At 44.3% G+C, this 27,061-nt stretch overlaps 1 protein-coding gene across 4 annotated transcripts in view; it reads left to right on the top strand.

Annotated features, from left to right (window-relative positions):
• The first annotated feature begins 4,792 nt into the window (after positions 1 to 4,792).
• DENND2A (DENN domain containing 2A) overlaps positions 4,793 to 27,061 on the top strand; it is a 64,304-nt gene continuing 42,035 nt past the window's right edge. For 2 of the 4 annotated variants that reach the window (XM_081926829.1, XM_081926830.1), the window contains exon 1: positions 4,797 to 5,132. The gene's annotated coding sequence lies outside the window, so the exon portion shown is untranslated. Of the gene's footprint in view, positions 5,133 to 27,061 lie in introns of all 4 variants that reach the window. The other 2 variants (XM_081926828.1, XM_081926831.1) reach the window with 2 other exon arrangements.

The following is a 27,061-nucleotide window of genomic DNA, read 5'->3' as shown; positions in this document are numbered from 1 at the left end:
TTGTCTGTGATGTTTGGGTCTCTTGGACACGGCTCTATAAAATAGGTCTAGAATGCTGCTACACAGAGCTTGGATTCATATAGGCATGGAGAAATGCCATCATCTTCCAGCAACATGATGGACACAATCCACCAGAAATGTATCCTGTGCCAAGAATGGGAATTCCTCGGGGTTGCTCAGTGAAATAATTTTTTAGACGCTTACCAAAGGTGGGCGAGGATGACTCTTTAGATGGTCATGTGTATGACTTCAGCATATTTGTTGTATCTTAATTCTCACACCAAGGAAATTTGCACAAGCCCCATCCTGGTCCTCTCAGAGGCCTAAAGAAGCCCTGGCCTTTTCTGGCCTCTGAGGCCCCCAAACCATAATAAATGCTGTCATGGAAAAATAATGAAACTCGAAAACAAAATAAAGCACACAAAAATTAAGAAGAGTGAAACACAAATTGATTTTTTTAAATAAAAAAAATAACCAAATGCTTTTCTAGCCTTTTTCTGTTGAAATGCATTACTTGTTAAGGGGAAATCTTGCTTTCCTGCAATGTCAAAGTTGATATTAAGCATATGACAACCTCTGTATCAGTTAACAAAAAAGTTCTCTTTTACCAAATCACATCTCTTATTTGCTTAAATTTGTAGCTCTGGATTGAGAGGATACCCCAGTTTGATCTGATACACATAAAAACAAAGGGATGTAGGTGGCACTGTAGTCTAAACCACAGAGCCTAGGGTTTGCCAATCAGAAGGTCGGCGGTTTGAATCCCCATGACGGGGTGAGCTCCCGTTGCTCAGTCCCAGCTCCTGCCAACCTAGCAGTTCAAAAGCACGTCAAAGTAGGGATGCGGGTGGCGCTGTGGGTTAAACCACAGAACCTAGGACTTGCCAATCAGAAGGTCTGTGGTTCGAATCCCCGTGATGGGGTGAGCTCCCGTTGCTCGGTCCCTGCTCCTCCCAGTTTGAAAGCACATCAAAGTGCAAGTAGATAAATAGGTACCACTCCGGTGGGAAGGTAAACGGCGTTTCTGTGTGCTGCTCTGGTTTGCCAGAAGCAGCTTAGTCATGCTGGCCACATGACCTGGAAGCTGTACGCCAGCTCCCTCGGCCAATAAAGCGAGATGAGCGCCGCAACCCCAGAGTTGGCCACGACTGGATCTAACGGTCAGGGGTCCCTTTACATAAAAACAAGTTGCAGAACTACCGTAATCAAACGGCAAAAAAATTAATAAGTGTCTAAATTTGAGGGTCTACTTGAGGCCCACGATCCAAATTGCCCTTCTGCCCCCCAGCCATTGAGCCTGGCCCCACCCCCAACTGTTACACACTGTTATTGAAAGCTCTGTTCTGCGTTTCCTCTGTAATACTTCTGTCCTCCACTGATTGAAAAACAAGGAAGGTTTTCTTTTGAAGTATGCTAGAAAAGTAGAATAATCTTACCACTTATTATCAGTGGGGTAGAAAATACCCGGCAGCCGTGTTTACAATGGCACACTATGCATTGTGCAATGCCTATGTGCTTGTGTGTTTGGAGACAATATATTCCTTCCCTACTCAGAGATTTCAGTTGCAATCCTGAACACATTTAACCAGGAATTATTTAGCCATGGCAGAGACAAATGCGTAGGAGAGTGAGATCAAAACAGGCATGATGTTAAATCCAAAGCTTGCAGTTTCCAACATTCTTAAAACAAAATGCAGTCTTAGGCTGAAATCCTGTTCCCACTTACATTGACTTAAATACTTCGAAGTCACTTCTGAGTAGACATGTATAGGATGGTGTTAGATTCTGCCAGATGCAAAACCGATTTCAGGTTGCACTGAGGTCTGGTGTTGCCCTATTTTTAAATCTGGACAGGGATGACGGGAGTGTGTTCAGCAACGACTGGAGGATCAAAGGCTCCCCGTAGCTGTGCAAGGGCAACAAAGCTCATTAAACTACTTTAATGGCATAAGCCTAAAGTTCTGCTATAAGCTAGAATCTCTCCTGCAGAAGAGTGATAGGCTGAAAGCACCCTGTATCCTGGAGTTCTGACTAGTTCCAGTAGATGGCGATCATAGAACCTTATGTAGGGTTTGATATGTCATTAAGCCCCAGCAGAAGTATAGTAACAGCATTGGTGCTTTATCTTCAGTTTGTGAAAATCAGTTTAGGGCAGCGTCAATTGTTTCCATACCAGAAGCCTTCATTTAGAAAAGAGCCTGATGCATTGTCCTGTTTGTATTTCTGATCCATTAGAAATAAGTCTCTGGTAAGGGTGTGGTATGTGCATGTGAATGAATTGTGCTAATTAAGGGAAACTGAAGCGAGGGGTGGGGAGTGAATCCATTAAACAGGTGCTGATGTGAAAAATGGATGAATTTACGCTGTTCATGAAATTGTATTTGAATGTATACTCGGCGACTGCTCAGAATGTCAAACAGTTCCTTCTTCTGAATCCACAAATACGTGGTAAAGAACACATAACCAAATGCAGGGAAAAAATTAAAATGAGTGTTGTGACACTTTAAAGATTTGACAAATTTATTATGGCAAGAGCTTTTCTAAATTAGCATCCAGTTCATTAAGTACTACTCCCAGGTGTCAGGAAACAGCTACACATGAGCATAGAGAGAGAGAAATATATATAAACAGTGAGATCACATGGAAACGCAAAGCAAAAAATACAGTCTGATATAGCGATTTTAAAAGGACAATCAGCAGCAATATTTGGTGAGAAGAAAAACACCTTTAACATTGCTAAAATTAGTTAATTGGTTAACTAATTAATTAAATTGAATCAATGAGGCCGGAAACAGTACAATTCAAGCCACAGCTTTCAGAATTGAATTTACTGATAAGAATTTACTGATAATTTGGCACTTTCATATTGGAGTCTTGCTTTTATTTTTTTGAAATAATTTGTATTAAAAGATTTCCATGAACTACAAAGAACGTGCAATCTATCTCCCTCCCTCCCTCCCTCCCTCCCTCCCTCCCTCCCTCCCTCCCTCCCTCTCTCTCTCTCAGATCTTTTCGTTACGTTCAATGAAAAATGTAAAACAATATGATATCCAAAGGTAGGGGCAAAGTGCGGGTGGTCAACTTGCACACTATCTTGTCGTTTTGTCAGCTTGGTATATATGTGGAGTTTTTAGGTCAGTGTCAATCCCTTCTGAAGTTCAGTTGTTCAGGTTGGCAACAAAGGGCACTTGGAGGGGAAAAGTTACCCTACTGGTTCTTGAATAATTTCATTTTCTGAAAGGTTGTGCCATAATAAATTTAAGACTTCAAGGTACTACAAGACACTTCCCCACCCCCAAACCTAGGTTCAATGGAACCTAGGAAGCTGTCATTGGCCCATTGAACTTAGGATTGTTGACACGGGCTGGCAGTGGTTTGTCTCAGCCCTACCTGCAGACACCTGGAACCTTTTACATCTGTTCTATCCCCAGTTAGGCCAACATGGCTGCCCATTGCAATGTTAGTTTTTATGACATTGTACGGTAGGCTATGACCCCAAATGTGACATGTAAATGATTTTATAGATGAATACCCTAGTGGAAATTATAACCAGAGAGATGGAGTATGCGAGAGAGACGAGGTGCTGTGTATTTAAAGCCCCACCCCCAAATCCTTAGAACTGTAGTTTATCCCGCAAGAGCTACAATTCCCAATCCCTTTTACTAGCTACAGTTCCCAGGATTCTTTGCGGGACGGGTGGCAAATGTGTTTTAAATGAATGGTGTCTGTGCTGCCAGAGACAGTGAGAAAACCACTTAACGCATTTTGTAATGGAACCACATTAATTGTAGCGTTTTCTAACTGCCTGTATTCACCTAATCAAAAATATGGGGATGCCGTCTCGCTGCTTGGCAGGATATCACCACCAGCTTTCCAAATACAGATAGATACAGATAGATACAGCTTTCAAATACAGATAGATACAGATAGATACAGCTTTCCAAATGGTTATATGTACCCTGTGATAAATTACATCTTGGCAAATGGCAATCTGATATGTTTATCCAGGAAGGGACCTGGAATATATCAAGAGTGTACCGCTCTTAAGATCTCTTCCCACTAAACCACTGGCGCAATTCCCCAATATCTCCAGGGCACGGTGCCCCTCATCTCTTCACCTCCACCTCAAGAAATCTGGGTGTGCTTCCATTTCTGTGGAGCCACAGTCCTTATGCCATACATAAACAGTTCCTGAAGAAATGAATTATTTCACCCCTCTTATGCCCAGGGGTGTGTGTTTACGGCTATATATGTGGCTACATCATTTTCAAGGTAAATAATCTGAGAATAAGTGTTCTCGTGCACGGATCTTTAGCAGCAGGGGAAACGTTAATTTTGCTAAAAGTCTTCTGAGCAACTTTGCAAAGCAACTTTGGCTTGGGATGCACTTGAAACGTGATAATAATAATAATAAATTGTTTTTTATGATTTTTTTATGACAGAAGTGGAGGAATTGAAACGGATAGCCCCCTTCCGTAGTTCCCCACCACACCCTGACCCCCAATTGTTGTCCCCAAGCAGGTCCTGTTTGCGGCCCTCCCCACCCCGTAAATCCTCTAGTATTTTGGGTTGCCATGGCAATGCGGCCTGCTCTTCAGCCAGCTGCAGATTAGCTCACTGGGAAAGAGTCAGGATGGGTCAGGCTAGGGAAGGGTGGGAAGAAAGACACAGGAGGAGGAGAAAAGAAAAGAGGGGGAGGGGGAAAGAAAGGGGGTGGTATTGGGCTTTGGAGGGGGAAGGAAGAGAGAGAGCGAGAGCGCCATAAAGTCAGGAAAAGAAGCGGTCGGGATGGGGGGCGGGGAGAAAAGCAGCTGATGGGGTTTTTTTGAGGGGGGAGAGAATTGCAGCAGCGATAGCAAGAGGGAAACTTGGGAAGATTTCGCCGTGGAAAGAAGCTGATCCTTCTAATGGAGCAGACGGAGTTGCAAAGGGAAATCCTTTGAAAATCCGTGAGGGGGCTCTGTTAACAAAAGGGAGGAACTACGGCGGGGGCGAGCAGAGCAGAGCAAAGGGAACTATGCAAGCAGAGGCTGCTTCGGTCGCTGCTGCTGCTGGAGTCGCCAGGCTGGAGTTTCCCAAGATGAGAACAGAAGGCAGATGGGGGGACAGGCCGGCTACTGCCATTGAGCAAGGTAGGCAGGCGGGGGGGGGGGGTGCGGTTCTGCCTCTGCCGCGCGGATGGTTTCTTTTTTTGGGGGGGGGTCTGGCTTCATGTGCCAAATCCTACAGTTTGTGGTGGGAGGGGGAGGTTGGGGAAGGCTCTGCCTTGGGATCCCTTCAAAGTTTGCGGGGGGGGGAGGGGAAGGGATCTGGCTTCTGCAAAATGACCGGGTGGCTTTTGGCTGCGGTGGGGAGGTGACCAGCAGGAAGGCACTGCTCCCCACTCTCCGTAGCTGGGCTGGCGGACCGCATGGGGAACTACAGTACAGTACAGTACGTGAAGAAATGCATGTGAGCATCCGAAGAACACCCCTTTTTGCGAAGATCCTTAAAGCCAGAGTTTTTTTAAATAGTAGTACCTAACTGCACCGCTGCTGCCCGTAGTTGACTCTAATGGTAGTTGGCTTAGAAGAGGAGGATCGAAAAGGAGGAGAGCAGGTCGGGCTGCCCTATGGAAATTTATGCGTGAATTCCTAGTGGCGGGATCGTCTGGAACTGGTCTGCAGGGTTATCCGTTGGGATTTATGGAGATCTGGGGGTATTCCGACTCGCTTGAAGGCGGGAGACGTTTCCACAGTGGAGAAAGGGTGACTTATTGCGAAAAGCTGTGAATCGTCATGGAAATGGCTACCTCAAAAGCACGGGTTTCAAAATGCCACAGAATCTTGTTGGATCCCTCCCCCCCCCCCCAATCAAAGAAGGGAAAGTCTCCTTACCAAATCCACAAGCTTGGCTAAGAGGAATTGTGTGGGTCACACCAGTGGGCGTGGGGAACCCTCCTCCCTTTTCGCCCACATTTTCGGTGCTCTTAGGAATGCAGATAAAACTTTCTGGCATAAAAGCTGCTGAGTTTGCCTTTCCGTTTTCAGGAGCAGCAGATAAAAGGGGTTCAGCCTAGCTGATTCCAGGTCTGTTCAATCTTACTGCAGTGTGCTTTAGTTTTACTGTATTAACTTTTAAACCCTATTTAGAGAATTGAGTCCAATTAGGAGTTTCATATCACACTGTTCTGTAAGGTTTTTTCTCTTTCTATGGAAGGTAAACTGAAGTGATGAGTAAATCCTAGCATGGAAATAATCCATCTTCTCTCCATTCATCTTGTTAAAAAGAGAGAGGCTTGGTGAAGGTCTTCACAAGCCTGCTATAAAAAATAGGGATAACTGTTGTTGTTTTTAAAAGATTGTAAAAAAATAATGGGGAGGCCGCAGGAAAAAAACTCAAGTGGAATCCACTAGGTATTAAAAAATGGAATGGTTTTGTAATAACCCCCAAATTTCTCAATTCACTTGGAAAGCAAAGTTACAGCCTGGGATTGATGAACAGTTTGTACAATGCCATTTTAACTTCCTTACGTAGGGCCCATCCATCCAATCTCTTCCCCCCCCATTGACCTCCCCCACACAAATAGACAACGTCACCAGAACCTGCTGTAGTTCAGTGAACTACATTTTACACAAATGGATTGTTTAGTCTCCAAGTTCATCCATGGCCATTCCTACCATTGGACAATGTGAGGTGACCTGCCTCAAGCAGGTTTTGTGCTGTATTGTTTTAAAGGGCAGCAAAATATCATGATGTTAATTTTTTAAATAAATTATACAATTGCCACCATGGAGACATACCTTGGATCTTCTGCCCCCAAGTGACTCGGTGTTTAGAGTAATCTCTGGCCTTTAGATCCAACCATAGTATGGGATCAATTGACTACCATAGAGGGGAGTGGGATTGTATAGCTGTAAAGTATTTTACCCACTCCAAAAAAATATTACACATGTATATAGTAGCAAATGGCACATTTCCATTGTCTAGAAAATTGCGACAGTGGTGCTTGCATCACAACAGAGCTTCGTCTTGGATGTAGCTATGAAATGTTCCATATTTTTTTGAGAAGCTTTAAATTTCCACCACCAGATTCCAAAGTGGAACAACTGAGACAGACACATTTTTTTCTGCCCAAATTATAGAGAGGGAAAGTAGTAATAATTTTGTTTTGGGGTGGGGCAGGGGGTCTCTCGGAGCTGAGGGCTGTAGTAGTGGCTGATTTTCATCCTTCTCATAGTATAAACTTCAATCCAAAGTCAACACAATATCATATTCCCTTAATCTTAACATACATGCTTGGTGCATTTTGGCAAGCTGGAAATGAACATTGCTTCTCATTGGTGGCACTAGATAATTGATGGGTGTGACTGAACTTAGTTACTATTACTTTTTAAAATATCCATGTGCTGTACAAATTGAAGGAAAAAGAATAAACTCCTCTCTGTGTGCATTCTGAATAACCTGCAATAGTTGTTTCAATATGGGGTATATACTATGAAAGACTTTCCATGACACTTGGAATTTGGTTGCAGTTGGTAAGCCCAATAACCTTCTCAGCTAATGTTGTCCTTTAAATGATGGCCATTACCTAACTAGCTGCCTTGTCCTTGCATTGGCTTGGGCGGATTAAGAACCCAGGAGAGTTGCTATTGTCATGCTTTTGACACTGATGTGTTGGTCCAGCATCAACTCCTTGCTTGTAACCCTGGTGAAACTGCCCACATGTTAGTAGGCCTAGGGAAGACAGGTGCCAGGATAAAGTTGGGTGTGCTTCCAGCCATCGTTGAGCCTTTATTTTATGTGGTGCAATGGATAGTCAGAAACATTCTTTTGGGTAGCACCACTAGTTTGCTGCAATGCTTTTGCAGCAGGGGGGTGTCCGCTATTACATTCTCCAGATGTTGTGGGACTGCAGCTCCCATGAATCTTGTCCTCTATATATTTCTACCTTTGGCCATGCTGACTGGGGATGTTGGTAGTTGAAATCCAACAACATCTGGAAGACATCACATTGGCATTGCTTGTTTTAGAAACTCCATGGTGAGGAAGGACTGCCTCCTGTCTAGGCACTTACCAGGATAAAATCTGCTTTTCTTTAATGGCATCACAGACGCTTAAACCATTCCCCGTACTTTTTCTGTGGGTATTAAGAGTTAAACAAGATACGACTGGGCAGAGCCATGCTCCTTTTATTAATATGTCTTTCCCATTCACATATAAACTGTGGAGGCATCTACAACAAAAGGAGTGAACTGATTATGGTAGCCGAACCCTCACCGCACCTTGCCTCCCTTGCAATCTGTTGCAGAAAGTGCCCCGGGGAAGCGACTGATTGAACAAACCTTCTGTGATGCTTCCTTGGTGGCCTAAGATCTGGCACTGTATTTTTCAGAGACCAAAGCTTTTATTCATGGTTGCCTGCTCCCTTGTTTGGCAAGGTCCGTTGAAGGAGCACACTGCCCTGGGCAAGACCCAGCTGCTTGCGGCGATGTAGCAATTCCTCTCTGCCAATTTGTGGGTGGCGTTTTGGCTTTTCCAGTGTGACATCTAGACCACTTTGCTAAGAAAAAATGGAGAGGGCAGTGATTTTTCCCCAGTCAGTATTAGTGCAAAATACCTAACAAGTTTTACTCTTGGTTCAATGTGCGATCTCTGTAAGTAAGGGAAAATTAACTTTAAAGCAAATGGCATCATCATACTTTCAGGATGCGCTCCAGCCAAATCCCAAAGCATTTGCAGGTGCAGAGCAGGGCCAGCGGGTGGTCTGGCCTTCAGACGGCCTGTAGAGATTCCCGAGGGCCAGATAGAGGCCTGGAAGCTGCATTTGGCCCCTGGGACTGAGATGCCTCACTCCTGATTTACAGGATGGAATGGTGGTGGATAGGTTTGCTAAGACACCAGAGAGAGAGAGAGAGGCTACAAACTTGTTTATCTATGGTAACTTGTACTGTCTCCTTTTCCCTCCCCAAGAATCCTGGTTCTTATTTGGTGAGCATGCTGAAAGTTTCTGTTAGAGATCAACAGAATTCCAGTTCCCAGGGTTCCCTTGGGAGACGGATTGACTCTTTGAACCAGTTTAAGTCTCTAGTGTGCTATAGATATACCTTGAAAGTTTGTGCCAGGGTGATAAACCACAAAAAGTGCTACACTTTGGTACTGGCCAATGACAGGTTAACAAATCTTTGTTTATACTCCTGCGGTAAGTCCATGTGGCTCTTTTGCTGTGTGAGAGTTACTGAGTGTGCTTAGGACGGGTTTTGTTTTTATTGTCCTAGTAAAACTTTGTGGCTGCTTTCCTTGAACTGCCAAGGAATTTAACAACTGATGGAGTAACACAATTGCAAGTTGGCGTGGAACTGGCTACTTTTTCAGGACCTGCCAGCCCTTATTGCTTATTTACTATTTTGCGTTTATTACTTGAGCTTTTGTTTAAAACCTTTGGCTATTGATGATAAAAATATACAGAAGATACATGCATTGTATTCCATTTCTGTGCTGGTTTAAAAGGAAGGGAGATGATTTTATTATTTATAAAGACTTTAATAGACCTGCTTAGGTGACTGCAAAAGTATTCAATTTTCAGTGTCAAAGACTGCATTGTGAAATAGATGTAAGCTCCATCAAATACAATTAAGCTTACTTCTGAGGAAACACACACTGGATTGTGCTGTACAGGTCTGAAATCTGAAAGCTGGCATATTCCTGCACCTATATTGGCACTCGTTTTATCTATTTGTATCTCCTGTAATTGGATTGGACAGAAGTTTTGTAGTGTGTTACATACTTTGTGAGTTGTTCCCAAGTAAGTGTTCACAGGATTGCAGCCTTACAGCAGAATCTTGTGCATGTTTACTCAGTAGGACTCTTTCTCATTGGTGGTTCCCCACTTGTTGCAGAATTCCTTCCTCAATAACATTCATCTAGCACCTGTGTTGTTCTGTTGTCTTTGGGTGCTAAGCTTAGACATGTCATGATTTTAAACGAAATGAATTTCTACCACTGAGTCATGGCCCTTCCATGTTCCTCCTTCTCTGGTGTAGAAGAGTACAGTTTTGTGCTTTGTAATAATAATATAGTAATTTATCATTTGTACCCCGCCTATTTGGCTGGGCCTCCCAGGCCACTCTGGGCGGCTTCCAACAGAGATTAAAAATACATTAAAACATCATTCCTTAAAAACTTCCCTAAACAGGGCTGCCTCCAGATGCCTTCTAAACGTCAGGTAGTTGCTTATCTCTTTAGATTTTCAAAAACAAGAAACAATACTAGATAGCAGCCTTCCCCCTTTTCAGCTTCAGACCAAGATACAGGTGTGAAGATCAATCTCATAGCAAGAAAAACAAGTATTTCCTGATTGAGTTCTGTGTATACTCACTTGAGTGAAAAAACGTTCCATCTACTATTGCCTGGATTTCCACTGACTGATCAGAATCTAAGAGGAGCAACCGGTTCCAAAGGTAGGAGGAAATTGTGTGTTAGACTATTACTCCTCTGAATGGAATTTTTCCTTGCACACGCTACATCTCTCCCCATCGATTTACTTTGAGAGCTGAGTTTCCGCCTCTCCGAAGCCTCACCCACCCAGCATGTGGGAGCTTGCCAAAATGCATGCAGACAACCACTTCAGCCGCTAGCAATGAAATTTTCCTATTGGGAAATGTGGTTGTGAACAAAGGCTAAGCAGAGGGAGACTGAGCAACTGATTAGTCGCCTACAAACACTGATCTGGCTCCCACCCTCTCTCCCCTTTATTAGTTTCCATTGTAGAGTTACACCAGCAAGGTAATCACCTCAAAAAGGATATTGTAAGGTCAGAAAAGGGCAACCCGCGCAATCAAGGCGATAGAGCCATGAAAAAAGGTTACGGTGCTTGCGACTTTTTAGTTTAACAATTTTTGCATAGCATGGAGAAAGTGGGTAGAGAAAGGTTTTCCTCAGTCTCTCATGGAACTCACGGGCCTGCAGTGAAGCTGAATGTTGGAAGAGCCAGGACAGAAAAAACCAAGTCCAACCTCATGCAAGCGCATAGATAAACTATGGAACTTGCTCCTCCGTGAGGCAGTGATAACACTCAGCCTAAGAAGATGGCTTTAAAAGAGGGTTAGACAAATTCCTGGAGGAGAAGCCTATCAAAGGCTACTAGCCATGATGGCTGCTCTCCTCCTCCACAGTTGGAGGCAGTACTGCATCTGAATACCAGTAGCTGGAAACAGAGGAGAGTGTGTTCTTGTACAGTGGTACCTCGGGTTACATACGCTTCAGGTTACAGACTCGGTTAACCCAGAAATAGTACCTCAGGTTAAGAACTTTGCTTCAGGATGAGAACAGAAATCGTGCTCCGGCGGCGCAGCAGCAGCAGGAGGCCCCATTATAGCTAAAGTGGTGCTTCAGGTTAAGAACAGTTTCAGGTTAAGAACGGACTTCCGGAACGAATTAAGTACTTAACCTGAGGTACCACTGTACTCAGGTCCTGCTTCCAGGTTTCCCACAGGCATCTGGTTGGCCACTCTGAGAACAGGGTGCTGAAAAGAACAGGGTTATGCCTTAACTGTTACGACTATCCCATTGTCCTTGGCTCAGATAAGGAGGAACCAAGGAGAGCAAATAAATCAAAATAAACCCTCTTCTTCCTTTTGCTTGCTCATGCAAGTTTCATGCTAAGTGAACTATACGGTGAACTTAATTAAGTAAACTTAGGTGTCCCTGTCACTTGGAGTACGAACTCAAGTGGTTTTTCAGAAGCACTGTTTCATAAATGATGCCGACAGCTAGACCGCAGACCTTCATAGAATAAGCTTCAAAAAGCCTCTTGACATAGCTCAAGACACAGGTTAGGTTATTCTCTTTCTAAAAAAGAGACAGCGATTGTGAATGCTCTTCAACACTTTTTTTTAGACACACACACACACACACACACACTCCAACACTCCAACATTATAAATAGTCAATTTAGGCTTTTCATGTCTGAATACTGATAGCTTGGTTGCAGCTTAGAAATTATAAGACAGTGAAGTGGAACCAGCTGCAGTTGACTCCTCTACAAATGTGCAAATTTAAGCGATAGGATTGATTTGGAGATATCTGTGTGGTGCTCAGTGCATAGGCTATTTATTTTGTGTGGAAGAGTTTCTGGAGCGGGGAAGATGGTTCATGTGATATATGTCCTGATAATGGTGAACAATATCATGTCAATGGAGATCTGCATAGACAATAGATGCAACTTTCTGATGGCAACTCCAGTGATTGCAGTCTTTCAGCCACTGCGATTGCACAGTCCCAGGAAATCCTGTTCAGCTGCAGTTGTATCAATGGGCGACTTGATTGACAAGTGACTGTTCTTCATGCAGCTTGGTCTTGGAATAAGGACAGTCAGGGTCGTAGTGTGGAAGATTCCTGGAAGGTGCGCAGATTCTGCTGAGGTGAAATGTGGCCACAGTGGAACGTTGAGCCATCTCTACTTGTGGGTGCATAAGGCAGGAATGGGGTTGATGCGAACAGATGCATGAGATTTGTGCGCCACTGTGGGGGAACGACTTGGGACTGATTGGATAGGTCTGAGAAAAGGAAGTGGTGATGCAGCGAACATGCTGCTTTGTTCACCAAACACTGAAGGGCTGAGCTCACTGCTGCTTTGCTTGGAGCAAGAGATTTCCAGGCTATCCAAACAGCTGTAAAAGTTCTTGCTCTGCAGTAGTCTTGCAAGCTGGGGAGAGGGGAGGGGGTGACGTTTATGTGATGGAAAGGAGCAGAAAATTGCTTTCCCCGAATGATTTCTTCTCTCTTCTTGTGCGTTGGCTACTGGCCAACCATGCTGGAAACTCTGCTCACATGACAGGAGAGTGGGTGTGAGGAAAGAGGCCCACAACAAGAGAAAATGGGGATGAGGCGGTGGAAAAACAAAAAGCAAGTGAATATCTGGCCAGGCTGAGCTTTGAATCTGTACTGTAGTTCATGCGGGGAATGCTCTAGGTCCTAGAGCACTCACACGTGGGTAATTCTAAGTGGGCTACTTTTGGAAGATGGAGCATTAATCCTTCCAAACCCAGAATCTAATTGAGGGAGCAGGAAACATATGCAGCTCCTATGACTGTGTTCATAAGTCATGATTCAGCCATGGTTTATCGCAATGGGAACAAGCCCAGCCAGCCTCCCTTCCCCAGGCCTGCACATTTCCCCCCCTCCTTCTCCACTTCCAGCATGGCTGAGAGGAGCAGTTCAAAAGGTTTGCTTCCTTTTTTGTTTGACTGCAGCTTCTCATATTTGTATGACCTCCCCAAAATGTGGATAATCTTAACTATGGTTTGTTTGAAACAAGTCAACTTCAATATGTGATTGATGAAGCTGGCAAACAGTGGTTAGGATTTCATCACAGTTTAGGTCCAGTCGTGACCGACTCTGGGGTTGCGGCGCTCATCTCGCTTTATTGGCCGAGGGAGCTGGCGTACAGCTTCCGGGTCATGACTAAGCCACTTGTGGTGAACCACAGCAGCACATGGAAACGCCGTTTACCTTCCCGCCGGAGCGGTACCTATTTATCTACTCGCACTTTGATGTGCTTTCAAACAGCTAGGTTGGCAGGAGCAGGGGACGGAGCAACGGGAGTTCACCCCGTCGCGGGGATTCGAACCGCCGACCTTCTGATCGGCAAGCCCTAGGCTCTGTGGTTTAACCCACAGCGCCACCCGCATCCAATGTATCACTAAACTGTGGTTAATCAAAATGGGAAGCAAAGGCTCCTGATCACCTTAGTCACACCAGAGGAGAAAAGAGGGGGAGGCTAGGCTAGTTCCCATCATGATGAACAGTTTATTTACTTTTCAAGTGATAAGCTATGATAGTGCCTGTTCTTTTGGTTAGAGACATGTACAGTTGTACCTTGGTTCTCAAACACCTTACGACTCGAACGTTTTAGCTCCTGAACGCTGCAAACCTGGAAATGAGTGTTCCGGTTTGTGAATGTTCTTTGGAACCCGAACGTCCAGCGTGGCTTCCGCAGCTTCCAATTGAGTGCAGGAAGCTCCTGCAGCCAACCGGAAGCTGCACCTTGGTTTTCGAACGTTTTCAGAAGTGGAACGGACTTCTGGAACGGATTCCATTCGACAAGCAAGGTACGACTGTACTAGGAAAGCATAATTGCCTTTGCCTAACACTTCAAGATGATCTTTGTTGCCATGTGAAATCGCAGGCTGTGCACTACATGGTGCCTTAGCATAGATGTGCATGTATCTGCAGGTATGCACACTAGAGATAAGGTGGATCTGGATCCAAGATTTCTCTTCAGGAGCTGGACCTCTAAGGAATGATAAATCTAGCTCAACTAACAGAATTTTAACATGCCCCTCCAAAGGCAAAAATGGGGACAGATTTACCAGGTACAAGATCCAGGATGTTGTGACTGCCTCTGATAAATAGGGGTAACTGGAGCATACATGTCTGTGAACCAGCCCTCCATCTGTCAAAGATTTGCTGAGTTCCATGAGATCATGCTTTCCTGCAACTAATGCATGCCTGAAGCCAAGGTTAGTTAGGATTGATAGTGCTGGGCTAGATGAAGCATTGGCCTGGCTTAGGCGTATATTCCTTATCTTCTCAGTTGTGTGCCTTTTTAATGAGCTGCATTTACAAAGCCATGAAATCATCAGAGTTAACCTCCCCATTTCCTTCCTACAATCTTGGCTGACAAACTGCATTACTGCAAGCAGCTCAGGCAAGAGCGATAATTGCGCTGCTCCTCTGCCAGGACTGAGGATGAATAGGCTTGCATATAGCAATGATTACATCAGCCTGATAGCATGTTGGAATAAGAGAGTGCTGGCAGGTCCATAGCACCTCTTTAGGAGGGAAGTTGCTCCTATTAGGGCTCATCCACTTCTGGTTTTGAGCAGCAGCATCCTCTTTTCTTTTTCTTTCTGGTGGTATCATCTAAAGTTATTGTTTAGCGAGCAGCAGCAGCATAGTGGCCGTTGAAATTCCCAGCCAGTGCCTCTGTTTTGACCAGTGCAGGTGCACCCACCTGCACACGTCTGTTTGAGCAGCCTGTTGCAATTATTTATGTCAGCGTCCGCACAGGGCAAACACCACCTTGTCCTTTTTCAGGTGTCACTTGGCAGCTGTGGTCAGTAAGGACATGAATCGTGGCCTGTTCCCTACTCCCCTGGCCCTGGCTAGAAGTTGAGGGATGTTGCTGGGAGCTACAGGGTGCCTGTGCAGATGCAGCTGTTGGTTACACTCCCTAAGCAATAATGTTTGCAATTAGGACAAGCTTTGCAAAAATTGAGCTGCTAGATCAAAGCCCGGAGGCCTGGCGAGAGTTCAGGTGTTAGTTGTAACTGACTTGTTGAGTAGCCTTTGAACTCTGCAAGAGGCACCCAACTAGCAATTAAGATTAAAATTTAAAGGGAAAAGAACACATCTCTTGGAAAGAAAACCATTTAAAATCTGCTGATTATCCTTAATGTATCACAATAACACACGCCTGAGATATTGTTGTGTTGTTGGTTTTTTTGAAAAAAGAGAGATGCTTTTTTCATTTTCATCCAAGGTGTCTGTCTTTCCCTGATAGGCTTGATGTTGCCTGATGGGGCAAAAGTGCCATAAGCTGTTGCAAACATTTGTAGTCTACATGCAAAGCCAGTCTGGAGTTTGGCTTAAGGGGAAATAATGAGTGCCAAGAGAGGTGGAAAGGGCACCAGTTGCGGTTTTGAGCTAGCTTGAAAGACATTTCTAAGGACCTAACAAAACATTTAACATACAAAGACATTTGCATGCTTCTAGCAAACCCCTGACAAAGACTGTTATTTTTGTTTAGAGTAAGCAGGTGTCTAAAAACCCAGGGTGGAGGAGTGGGTTGGCAAGTGTTGTTGTTGTTGTTTAGTCGTTTAGTCGTGTCCGACTCTTTGTGACCCCATGGACCAGAGCACACCAGGCACTTCTGTCTTCCACTGCCTCCCGCAGTTTGGTCAGACTCATGTTTGTAGCTTCGAGAACACTGTCCAACCATCTCGTCCTCTGTCATCCCCTTCTCCTTGTGCCCTCAATCTTTCCCAACATCAGGGTCTTTTCCAGGGAGTCTTCTCTTCTCATGAGGTGGCCAAAGTATTGGAGCCTCAGCTTCACGATCTGTCCTTCCAGTGAGCACTCAGGACTAATTTCCTTAAGAATGGATGTGTTTGATCTTCTTGCAGTCCATGGGACTCTCAATAGTCTCCTCCAGCACCATAATTCAAAAGCATCAATTCTTCGGTGATCAGCCTACTTTATGGTCCAGGGTTGGCAAGTAGGAGCATAATTTGGGAGTACAGAAACCAATGGGCAGTGAAAAGGATTAGACCCTCACGACCCACTTAAAGTGGTTTTCCTTTCCTTTCCCTTTCCTTATTTTCCTTTTTTGGGGGAGGGAGAGTAATCGGAATGTTGTGTTTAAGGTTAATAGTGTTTAGCGGGACACACAAAATAGGTAAGCTGTGATGTTATTACCCAAATGGTACCATCCAATTAAGAAAATCTACTCCATTAATAAATCAGATTGGCACATGAATGCAATTTCTGACGAAGAAGTAAAATGCATATGGCAGGAGGAATCCTTAATACCATTAATATGTGATGATGGCGCTTTTCAAAGTTCCATGCCCTGAGCTGTATACCATTTCAAATCAACATGCAGGAGTTAACAGAGGATGGAGCTGGAAATGGAGTAGGGTAAACAGAACGCTGGGTTGAGGTGAGACAATAAAAGAGGAGGCTCTTCTAGTCCAGGTGAGAGGCGATCAGGGTGTGAACTTGGTTTTTTGCCGAGAGTGTTCATGTTTTTGTAAAGAGAGGGTAATGTGACTTGGCAGCGGACTTGATATGGTGAGTGAGGAGTCAAAGTTGAAGACAAGGCTTTGTTACATGTTCAGCAGGGTGGATGAAGACTAAACACCCAGCCTTAATAAGTGAAATGGTTGCAATTACATTCTGATAACTTGAAAAGGCTTTCAGCTGGGCAGGAATTGTGGGTGGTGAGGATGAGCATAACAGGATGGTTGCGTAGGCCTAGGGTGTGGCTTCTGCGTTAGGGGGATACAAAGCTCGTACCAAGGTACAAGTGCTAAGGTTGTTCTGGAAGAGAAGAGGAGGGTAGACCCTCCCTCTCCTTTGCAGATGTTCAGCTGGTTTCTCGCCAAGCAATAGTTTTGTAGCAGCCAAGAGAGGAGTATGCAGTGCACGCCTCTGTGTATACACAATATAACAAAGCAGGAAGGGTGGAAGTCCTCTGGGTAATCAGCCTCTTGGGATTCCTCCTCCTTTTTTTTTTTTAAAAAAAGGGAACAAAATCCAGGTTGTTGTTTTTTTTCATTTATGGAGCAGAATGATACAAACTTCACAGGACAATACTGGTGTTTCTTAGCAGCTTCTTTAATAGCCAGCCTCAGCCAAACATTACTTTATAAGGTGCTAGAAATGTTCCAGTTCCTAGCCGGAGGAATTCCTGCTCATTTGTTGGAATTTTCCTTTCTTTGGAGGGTGGGGTATCCTGAAAGGGAACCATCATCTTAAAATCGAGGTGAATCCAAACACTCACATAGTCAATGATCATTATAAACCAATGAAAGCCTGCATCTTTCCCCCCTAAATGGAGAGGATGACTTAAATCGGGGGAAATAGCATGAGGCTGATGGTGGACACACATAATACTTTTAAACAAGAGTCCACATTTCCTCTTAGGTATTGGGCTGTGTGCTGATGGGACCTGTCACAGCCTCTTAGCAAAATGGCAGATCACCTCCTGAAATATCATTGAGATGTGGCCTTAGCTACCTATTTGGTTTTGTGGTTCAAGTGTTGAACTTAGGCCAGGGAGACCTGGACTTGGCCATGAAGCTTGCCAAGTATCACTGTCTCAGCCTACCTTACTGCGCAGGGCTGTGTGAGGATAAAATTGGAGCAAGGGACTATGTGCACTAACTTGTATAGCTCCTTGGAGAAAATGTTGGGCATAAATTTAGTAAAATGATTGAGTGAGTGAATGGATAAGTCTGTGTGCCTTAAGTATTATCTGACCTTTAATCTGTCCACGGATGGGGCTGGGGGGAACCACCAGTGAGGGAAGAGAAAACCTTTGTTCTCTTGTCTATTCCCGAGCATATTCAGCTGGCTTGGTTGCTCATAAGATACTTGGGCCATTGAAATAAATTTGTTGATTTTATTTGTTTGCATTTTTAAACACTTTAGCAATGTTTTTTAAAAAAATAAAATAATAATAAAAATGTTGCATGTGATAGCAAAGAGGTTCATTTTTCGGTTTTCTTTCCTGGTTTCTATTTGTTTTCATGGATGTGTTTTCTTTCTGTATTATTGGCTGGAGGGAATGTACTGATTAGGAATGGGAGACTAGCAGCAGTTTCCTAAATAGATAGGTCTTAGTTATTCTCTCTGACTTATGCTCAGTTCCATTTTTAAGTGTCTGTAGATATTTGGGGAAGTTAATATTTGTGAGATTCTAAATTCTTTACATGGCTGGATGTAGAGGCTCTGTTTTGCATATTGTGCTTACCCGCCCCGCCCCACTCTCTGTCCTTTGCTACCTTGCTCACAATTGGCTTTGTTCTATCTCCAGAATTGGAGGCAGTGATGCTTCTGAGTACCAGTTGCTGGAAACCACAAGAGGGTGGGGTGCAGAGTGCCCTTGTGCTCAGGCCCTGCTTGTTGGCTTCCCAAGGGCATCCTGTTGGCAGGACTAGATGGGCCACTGTCCGGATCCAGCAGGGCTGCTCTTATGTTCCTGTGATTTTATTTTATGTGTGGTAATCTCTTTCTCTTAAATGCCAATTGCCACCTTTCCCCCAAGTTTCCAAGTACAGTGGTACCTCGCTTTACGAACTTAATCCGTTCCAGAAGTCCGTTCTTAAACAGAAACCGTTCTTAAACTGAGGCGTGCTTTCCCAAATGAGGCCTCCCGCTATTTAGTGCCCTTCCACCATTCAGATTCTGTTCTTAGACCGAGGTAAAGTTCTCAAACCAGGACACTGTTTCCGGTTTTGCGGAGTTTGTAAACCAAATCGTTCTTAAACCAGACTGTTCTTAAACCACTGTATAACTTTTAGTAAGAAAAGAACTTTGTACAGTGGTACCTCGGGTTACATAGGCTTCAAGTTACAGACTCCACTAACCCAGAAATATTACCTCGGGTTAAGTACTTTGCTTCAGGATGAGAATAGAAATCGTGTGGCGGCAGCACAGCGGCAGCGGGAGGCCCTATTAGCTAAAGTGGTGCTTCAGGTTAAGAACAGTTTCAGGTTAAGAACGGACCTCTGGAACGAATTAAGTTCTTAACCTGAGGTACCACTGTATCTACTAATACCTACCTACCTACACACACACACACACACACACACATTTAGGATAGTGGTGTTTGTCTTTCCATGATAGTCATAGGTTTATTTATTTACTGCATTTTCTACAGAGTTGTGCTCACAACAGTTTGCAAAAATAACAGTCTAAATGCACCAACATATCTGAAAAACCAACTCTTTCCCTACAGACCACCCTAGGCGTTAAGATCAGCAGAGTGGACCCTCTTGGTAGTTCCACCTCCCTCAGAAGTTCAGCGGTGGTGGTGGCGCGGCCTAGGAGAAGGAATTCTCTGTGTCAGTCCCTAAGTTGTGGAATTCCCTCCCCATAGAGGGGTGTCTGGCTTCTTCAACATAGAGGTTTTGGCTCTTTACCATGGGCTTTGGCACCTGAGATACTGAGTTTTCAGGACCCACCCTAATCTCGTGGATATAAAACATTAAAACTGTTTTTAATTATGAATTTGAAATTGTTATAACCTGCCCTGATAACAGCTGGTGAAGGGTGGATGATGACGAAATACTGTATTCATTGTATTGTATTGTATTGTATTGTCACTATAATATGACACCCATCAGTAAGTAATAATTCATTTAAAACAGATCGAAGAAAATTATTGAGGATAAAGCTTGCCAATAGTTCTGTTAATATCTCTAAGTAATCTAATGTCAATGGTTCACTAACAATGCACACAAATCCTTTTATCTAAACTCAAAAGTGAAGAACTGCCTTGCAATTCTTCCATTGGCAGCTCCCTTATGAAGCCTCCTGGAATTTGTTGGGTGGGGTATGGCAGATACAAGCAGCCATGCCCTAATGGCAAAACATTAGCCACGTTAATGACTTCACACTCATAGCAGTAAGCCAAAGAATGACTTGCTGGAGCCATTCAAATGTTCTACAGCTCCCAGAGAGGAGCTCACACACCCCTTTGTTCCTTCCCCATTCCTTTAAAGCACCGTGCAGCTTGGCTTCACTTGCTGTCCAAAGCTGCCGTTGTGGTTAAGGTCTCCTCCTAAACTCTAGTCTGTGGCCAAGGTTTGTCCTGTGGTTACATATCCTTGTAAAGGAGGAGTGATGCTGTTAAACTGTGATTCCGGCTTCAGACAGCACATGATCCCAAGCCTCATCTTAGCAGCTGCGCCGCTCTGACTGAAAAGGTCCAGGGAGGAGTAAGAGTGGGTACGGACCCCTCTCTGGAAGCCAGCAGGCTTGTAAGCCATAGTTTGATAGATCCATGACATGTGAAATAGACCTCAGTCCTGATCATCATGGGATGGTCAAAGCACTTTCTTTTTTGGATGCTGTGATATCTTGGAAGTACAGAAATATCCCTGCAGTTCTGCAAAGGTGGAAAATAAGAGGCTTCTGAAAAATAGCATACCAGATGTAGGACCTTCCTGTTCCCCTCACTGTGGTGTTTTAAAACATACATTTCAGAGGCTTAAAACCAAAAACCTCTTTATCTCCAGGCCATACCGTTCTTTGCTTCCAAAAATTGCATTTGCAGATTTCAAGGGCTTTGCATCTTCATTGCTGGGGTCTTCAGTTCCTTATCCTGTATTGGTTTTGTTTTGGAGAATAGCGCTGTGAATCTATGACACTGTGTGGGCACACGTATGCATGGGGGAGGCTAAGAGAGAGAGATGCGTGAAAGGAGGAGGAAAGACCTCTCTCTCTCCTCCTCTAGCACGCTCTTTTTAGGCTGCTGTGTTTTGCTTTTGTCTTATTGGCCATCAGTACAATGACCCAGTTAACTGCGGCATCACAGTGTGCTCCCTCCCCCACACTTCCTTTCCCCTGGCAGGACTCGGCACTCTCAAATTTCCCTCCCTAGTTCAGGAGGAATGGTGCTTCTCAGAGCTACATTCCTTTGGAAAAGCAAAGCGGGGAACGTTCTCCCTTTGGCCGTAGTAGCAGATGGCTGACTGTGACTAGAGGCAGCTATAGCACAATGCCGACACACTCGGTATCTGAATGCATGCGCATGCACCAGTGCTGCTTCTCATTTTCCAAAGCGGCCTCGGTTCAGCTGTGATGTTGCAGGGGTGAACAAAAAAGGCAGACCTTTAAAAGTGTCCCTTTGCCTGCTGATGACGACGTTAGCTTTTTCTTTTTGTCTTAAAATCATAAGCTCTCTCACCTCTGTCTTCACGTTATAAAAAAGTGCAGCAAAGATGGGAAACCTAGATCTAGCGTATTCCTGACTTTCTTCATTATCTTTCAGATGTCTCTAGTAATGGAGTTTGCATTTATAATTGCGAGGTTCTTACTATGCCAGCAGGTGTTCTTTATCTTAGTAGATTTCCCAGTTGGTTCTCTCTTTGTGACGGAAACCATACTCTCAAATGTCTCAACATACCCACATATTAATAAAGTTTTGTAGGAAGTGTTCCTTTCTTACAGTTTTCTCCTTTGACCACACTATCATATTGATTTGTTTTTTTGTGTGTGAACATACAAAGCTACCATATGCCGAATATGATATTGGTCTTAGCATGAAAGCATCTTCTAGGATGAGCAGTGCTGATATTGTAAATATCTCAGGCAGACGTCTTTTCCTAAACTAATTTTTAAGTGAGGATGCTGGGGACTGAACAGACAACTCCCCATTTGCACAGGGGTTACGTTCCAAGGCACCACAAGTTTACGTACAATCTCGCATATTTGAAACACCATTGGAAAAGCCTGCAGACACCCTCTAAACCTCCTGAAACCCTTTAAAAACCCCTTTTAAAACCAGCAGCACTTACCAGATGCCAAACTCCACCACAGCCACTCGCTACAAACCTCCTTGCTCAAACTCCCAACTCTCCACAGGCCTCAACATTCAGTACAAGGACTCCTGGGATTGCATTTGCAAAGGCTTGTAGGATTGTTAGGTGCTGCTTTTGTGTCTTTTTTGCCCTTTCTGGACTCTTTTAGGGCTATTTTTAAAGTCATTTCTTAATTTGGCATGATCCCCACATGCGCAGTCTTGCTTCAGTTGGATGCGTATCAATTCGTTGTTGCCTGTATATACAAATATGTGCTGTACCACAGAATTATGGCCACTGCATTTGTCTATCTAGTTCCATCAGTACATTAGTACCTTATAAGAGTAGCAAAAGACAATCCACTGCCCTGAGGATCTATCTTACAATCTAAATTTCAACAGAGAAAGAGACCTTTGAGGAGGGGAAAGTAGGAAGGGGGGCAAGACAAGGTTAACAAAGCAGCAGAGAGAGGGCAAGAATGGACAAGATAACCAGGATTAGAGATTAATGTGCTGCAAATGCAGCTCTGTGCTTAGCTTTGTTTACCATGGGATGTGAACTAAGACCAAGTCAAAGACCTCATGGAAGAGGTGGGTTTCAGGGAGGCTGATGTTCCTACATGAAAGAATTCTATGTTCGTGTTCTGGAGATTCTGCCTGGATTCAGGGAATTGGATGGCTTTCGAGTTCCCACTACACTGATTTATATGGTGCGATCCATTCTTCACTAGGCTTTGTATTTAGTTCATAAAGAAATGGGAGTCATATATGCACTGCATTCACATGTTGTACCCTTTTGAAATACAGTGGTACCTCGGGTTACATATGCTTCAGTTTACCTACGCTTCAGGTTACAGAGACTGCTAACCGAGAAATAGTACCTTGGGTTAAGAACTTTGCTTCAGGATGAGAACAGAAATCGTGCTCCGGCGGTGCAGCGGCAGCTGGAAGCCCCATTACCTAAAGTGGTGCTTCAGGTTAAGAACAGTTTCAGGTTAAGAACGGACCTCCGGAACGAATTAAGTACTTAACCCGAGGTACCACTGTACTTGGCTATCCCTGCTGCCAACATGGTGCCCTCCAGATGCCACAGACTCCCAGCTCCCATCATCTCTGACTATTGTCCATTCTTGTTGGGGCCGATGTGAATTGGAACCCAGAAACTGTGAAACTTTTATGTAGCACCTCATCAGCAAGTTCCAACCTTTACACACATACGTTAGTTGAACAGATGCTGTATATTTTCTTTCGCCCCCAACCCTAAATCCTGCCACTAGTTTGCTAGAACATTATTTGCTTATTTGGGGAACTTCCTCTCCATCTTTTCTGATTCTATACAATGTAGGTCAAGCTTCTTTTTTGCTGAGATCCCGGAGGAAATGAATCTTTCTGACCTGTGTGGAAGAATGGGGGACCCAGCTTCTGCACACAGGCCATAGCAGGGCTTTTGTGTCTCTGCTTCCTTGTCACAGGAAATGCTGTAAATAGAGAAAAGGATGGGGTGGAAGGAGTTTAGGGCTATGTTCTTCCCAGATGAGAGCTGAGCACCACTCCTGGTTTTCCTGTTAGCGTTTTGTCTTCTGCACATCCGTCTTCTACATATAAACTTATTGTTGTCTCGAATGTCACTTTTTGTGTTTTGCGTAGTCTGATAACCTTGAAGCTTTGTTTTGTTTCGCTTTGTTTAAATTCCCTCTAGGAATCCTAAACGGTGACACAGTGTGTCTTTCTTTAAGCATTTTGAAGTGGCTCAAACCTAAATAATGTATTATCTAAGCCCGTGGCTGTGGTTAGATATCTAAACACACATCCACTTATGACTGAGGAAGAGGATGCCATTTTCTTAACAAGTGAGTGGCTTCAATTTGATACTTAACAAGGAGTAAAACTAGGAACGATGCCATCTTTTTGAAGGTGTGTGGGGTCTTCTATGTTGGATTTTGAAAATTCCCAAATAAATGGCTCTAATGTAATCCAAAGGTGAATAAATTGGTTATATTTCACACAAAAGAGTTCTTGGAAGGTTTAATTGAGAGGCTGCATAGTGCAGCTGTAAAACAGGAAAAATTCAAACAAGGAATTGGGTAAGAGAATAAGGATAAACCTTAATGCCATTATACAATCTCTGTTGCATCATGGCTTTATCTAACATGCTAAGTATGGCTGTAGCTGCTGCTGCTGCTCCATCCAAAAAATGCAAGATTGTGGGGAGATACAGAAATAGTGGTTTGGAGCATTTATTTTTGGGTTGGGGGGGGACAGCTGGGGAAATGGACATAGTTTTATAAAATGTTACAGAGATAGCGCCTAATGGAAAGAGATGATTCTACCATTAATGAAAACAAACTATTTCTAAGCAAGACCTTACCTGGATATTAATTTTAATGGCAATGCTTAGAAATAGTTAATGGTGAAGGAGGATGCTCTCAGTGAACACCAAGGCATGTCTACAATAGCATCCCTACACTGAATCAGGCCACCAATCTAACCGTTTTTACAAGAGCAATCAAACTGCTAAACAATCTTTTGCATATTTACTTAGAAGTAGGTCCCACTGTGTTCAATGGTTTTATTCCCGAGGAGAACATGCACACCTTTAACAAAGGTACTGAATGACAGACACATGAATAGCAGAATGCTCCATTCATATAATTCACATTCAGTTTCAGTAACATTTTGGTTATACTTTGAAGATATGTACCCTAACATCTTGGTATCCTTTCCTCTCTATTTGTTGAGTAAAACTATTTGCATTCCCAACTAACCGTCAGTATGCTGTGCTGCTGTAACTATGACACCAGTAAAAACCTCTGTTTTGTAAGATGGGGAAAACTTAAAACCTGCAATCTTAGTTTCTCCAGGTGTCTTTACTACTATTTATCTAGTGACTCATGTCTTTCTTTAGCTCAGTCACACACTACTGGCTTGTCTAACTGATCATTTTTTATAAGGATTATTGTGTGCATGTGAAATGCATGACCACGTATGGAGAACAGTATTTATTAGTATAAATATGGAGGAGGAGGAGAGGAAGATTTCTGCAGTGAATACTGTGTTGACCATTTAGATCAGACCATCTAGAATAAAAGAATAAGCTGCTGTAATTTGAGGTTGGGAGACGAACAGCATGTAAGAGTGTGGCTTCATTTCTGAAAAACTGCTTTGTATTTGGACTTTTGCGTATTATGCAGGTGTGTTCCTTTCATTATGAATTTCTGCCCCTACTTCCCTGTCCTATTAACTTGGGGGAGGGGGAATCCTTATATGAACTTAAGTTCAGAAAATGTAACTGCACAGGCTTCATTGAAAATTTAAGTGCAGAATCCGCACAGAATTTCCTTTGAATTGTTCCTAGCGTTACTTTGGATTTGGATTACTTTGCACAAATAGAAGAAGAGAGAGCTGCTTCCCCCAATATCGAGCCACATTTGATTTCTGAGAAACCTGGTGCAATTTGATGTACACAGATTCCTGCCTAATGAATTGCAGGCATTCACTTGTCCTGTCCTGGTTCCCCAAATGTCCAGTTGTCCATCTTGATAGCAACCTGTTGCAAGTGTTTCTGGTGCAGATCTAACCTTGGAGTCTTAGAGCTTCTTTTTGACATAGCCTCCCAATTAGGGGAAAACCCTGTGTGGTTTGATTTTCTTTTTTCAGTGGCTCCTGTGGATTGCGGGGGTGGCGTGTGTGTGTGTGTGTTGCGTATGTCGGGATAGGAAGAAAGGAAGGAAGGGGGAACTGAAATTAGAAAAGGAGCCAAAGAGCGGCTGCTGGTGAAAGATGATTACAGCTCATTTCAAGGCCACTTCCTGCATGCCTATGATAGGACAGTAAACAAACGCCTCTTCGGAAGCACAGAAACAGGCAGGAACTAATGTGTGGAAGAGAAGGGTCACAGCAGGGTCTAACTTGGCCTGGCAAGAGGAAGCTCCAGATCACATGGCCCTGGGAATCTGTAGCCTTGTGTGCATGTGAGAGAGAGTTGAGCCGATTTTTTCTTCTTCATCCTTTCTACCATCCACCCTATAGATAAGCGATCTCGTTTCTTCTCCTGCCCTCTTCCTCCCATCCCCTTCTGGACAGTTGTGTGACAGTATCAGATGGCTGCTTTGTCCCCTTCCACATCCCTCCCAAGAATGCTTTGGGCATTCCTCAGGTCATTGTAATGGTGAGGGGCCTCCAGCCGGGACTTGACATCCTGCCCTCTCCCATTGCCAATTTATGGCCCATGAAAGTTAACCACAAGGCCAAACTCCGCTCCTGCTGTTTCTAGATCTCCCCAGGATGATGGGTGTCTCTGCCTTTCTCCTTCTGTGTAAAGGTAAATGACCCCTGGACGGTTAAGTCCAGTCAAAGGCGACTATGGGGTTGCAGTGCTCAGTGGCGAAGCACTGGGAATGGCGTACATCTGGGGGCATAGCTGGCACGCATCCCAAGGGGTGGGGCGTGCCACCTGCAGGGGGGGGATGGCGCGTGTCAAGCGGTGAGCATCCTGGGACGTGAGTGGCGAGCGTCCCAGCGGCAAGTGTCCCAGGGCTGTGCGGCGAGCACCAAGCGTCCCGGGGGCGGCCGTGATGTCACCCCCGGATGGCACCCAGGGTGGACCGCCCCACCCCCACCTTCGTCTGCCAGTGGCAGTGCTCATCTCGCTTTCAGGCCAAGGGAGCCGGCGCTTGTCCACAGACAGCTTTCCGGGTCATGTGTCCAGCATGACAAAACTGCTTCTGGTGCAACGGAACACCGTGACGAAACGCCATTTACCTTCCCACCACAGCAGTACCTATTTATTTATTTGCACTGGTGTGCTTTCAAACTGCTAGGGTGGGCAGAAGCTGAGACAGAGCCAATAGGAGCTCACCCCGTTGCGGGGATTCAAACCAACCACCAACCTTCTGATAGGCAAGCTCAAGAGGCTCAGTGGTTTAGACCGCATAACCAACCAAGCTACATCCCATAAATTTCATTTTCTTCTTATCCTCTTCCCCAACCCCC

The sequence above is a fragment of the Podarcis melisellensis genome, assembly GCF_964234715.1.
Source record: "Podarcis melisellensis genome assembly, chromosome: 10".
Classification (NCBI taxonomy): Eukaryota; Metazoa; Chordata; class Lepidosauria; order Squamata; family Lacertidae; genus Podarcis; species Podarcis melisellensis.
This window is presented reverse-complemented; position numbering and strand designations above follow the sequence as displayed.